The sequence below is a fragment of the Amphimedon queenslandica genome, unplaced genomic scaffold (genome assembly GCF_000090795.2).
Source record: "Amphimedon queenslandica unplaced genomic scaffold, v1.1 AMPQUscaffold_12301, whole genome shotgun sequence".
Classification (NCBI taxonomy): Eukaryota; Metazoa; Porifera; class Demospongiae; order Haplosclerida; family Niphatidae; genus Amphimedon; species Amphimedon queenslandica.
The window spans coordinates 1-2,436 of NW_003547461.1; the positions used below are offsets into that span (position 1 = coordinate 1).

Sequence of the window (2,436 nt, forward strand, 5' to 3'; positions counted from 1 at the left end):
TGAGGTTAGGATTTACACTACTGACATTAAGTCTTTCATTCAAGTAAGTTTAAAATATGATTTCTCCATTTTATGTTTCTCTGTACGATTAGAGTGAAATTCAAGGCAGATAAGAACACATGCATATTTATGACTTTTATGATTGCTGTGTGTTATTTTCTTTGATTTAAAATTATTACTAAAAATACTTTAACTGATGCAGCGCATGACATGCAGATACAGCATGATGCCAGGCTCTTTACAGTGCTAGAATAGTCAAAGTCCTTTCATTTGATCCAGGGATGAGAAATTTACCTGTTGGCTCAATGTAGAGGTTTCATTACGTTAAATATTTTTTCAAGTAAGTTTGTAGTCTCATTCTGATAGTTGTCTGATATCAGTAGGTAGGCATACACAGTTACTTGTTATAAAAAATTAAAGTACTAAATTTGGTTAAAAAACTACAGAGATAATCAGCTAAACATACTTTCTGCATGCTTAATAAGGGGGTGGGGCTGAAGGTTTTAGCTGAAAATCCAAGGTTTTACTTGAAAAGTCCAAAAAACTGCAATGATGTGCTTAATACAAAAATTAGCTAGTGCTACAGCAAGGTTAAAAGTTAAATGCAACCTTCCAAAAAAATTTTGTCTCAAAGTAGGTGATTTGTCTTTTCAAGCCCTATAAATCAACAACTGGCTACATTAATGTCTGAAACAAAGTTTTAGTCAAGAAAAGTCAAAATAGTACAAAAGGTAATGCTTTACTATAATGATGATAAACAGGAAAAGAATAACAATCCTGTGTGAAGTAGGAAAATTAACAAAAATTTATCTAGTTTATACGAATAATTAATTGTTTGATTAGAAAACATTTAATTATTATTGCAGAATGCAAGGAAATTTCTGGAGCTATTTTATCAACCTGCATGTAGTGTGAAAACAACTGTTTGAATATTGATAGTGCATGATGATTTGTGTTTTACTCTAACTCGTTAACACACCAAATGGTGAAATGCAAGAACAGAGCACACAAGATATGCAAACTACTATTGAACTAACTAAAAACATCAAATAAAAGAGCATCAAGTAATGGATGTAGTACTAAAGTTGTGGGTACATTATCATAGTTTCTTATTATTAGTATTACTATTACTGAAAGTTTTTGTAATAAAAGTTTGGAAAATGTTTAAGTCCTTTGCATCATAGTTACTCTGTATCTTCCTCTTCCGACTGTCCAAGTACCTCATCCGATTGTTTAAATACCCCTGCCGGGTGTCCAAGACCAGCTGCTGCAGGTTGTGGAAATACTTCTGCCAGTTCTTTTGTATCTTTCAATAAATATTCTTGGAACGCATAACATATATGATTTGAAGTAAGTGTAAAACAACCAAAATCAGTACCATTTACTGAAACTTGACGACCACCATAATTAGACACAGTCATTACTGGTATGTGCAAAGTCAGGCCAATCATTCCAGCACTTCGAGTTAGTAACAGACCATGTGACATCGATCCAATTTCACTTATACGCCTTTTGTCCAATAATTTACGCAAAATGCTAAATTGAATAGACAGGTACATACCAGATATTAACTCTCCCAGTTTTGGGGGAAACTCATCGGTCTGGTGTAATGCTGCTTCTTCGATTGAGTCATTTTCAAAAGAAGAATCATGTATATCAGAAGCTTGTCTAATTTCCTCTATTCCAGGAGAAGGAGAAGTTACTACTGAAGCTTCAGAAAGTTTTATATCAGGGGTTCCTCGGAAAAAGTAGGCATGAATTAAGCTTGACGGGAGCCCTGAATAATAATACTGATGACTACTAAAATTCATAGCATCTCTCCCTGAGAAAGTAAAATCTTTAATGAAATAATAGTTGTTTAATGAATTGGTTAACCTTGCTGACCACACATTTTCAGAGTACTTGCGGCCTGTTCCAAAGAACTCAAAAGGAGCCGTAAACGGTGAATTCTCTGGTATGGGAGAAGCCTGGCTATGTTGCTCAAACAAATCGTTGCCTGAAAAAGTTGCTCGAAGCATGCTATTGTCTTGGAGATAAGGCAAAAATGCGTAACAGTAACGACATTCATGACCCACACTTTCTTCAGATGTGACAATATTACGTTCCAGTCCGGCAATGTCTAAAGCATTCAAAGTGACACTGGAGCATCTTATATGTGAAGCATGTAGAAACACAAAAATATGTGATTTCGGAATACGACGGAATTCCTTTCGAGGGTTCATGAAACGCTTAGGATGAAAAGCTTGCTCCAAAACTTCTAAGTCACTATCAATCACTTCTGAAATTTCATTGTCTGGTAGGACATACACATTTAGATGTTCTTCAATGAATGCTTCATCATACATGACTCCTTTAATTCCAAAATACAGGAGAAGACTGTTGGGTGGACTTTTCAAAACCTGTAAGAGAAAAAGGATATGCATAATATATGACATG

The 2,436-nt window shown here is 34.7% G+C and overlaps 1 long non-coding RNA gene across 1 annotated transcript; it reads left to right on the forward strand.

Annotated features, from left to right (window-relative positions):
• Window positions 1-185, forward strand: LOC109588078 (uncharacterized). Its single transcript, XR_002187950.1, has 2 exons — window positions 1-43; window positions 93-185. It is a non-coding gene; the product is annotated as an uncharacterized LOC109588078 (long non-coding RNA).
• The last annotated feature ends 2,251 nt before the right edge of the window (window positions 186-2,436 follow it).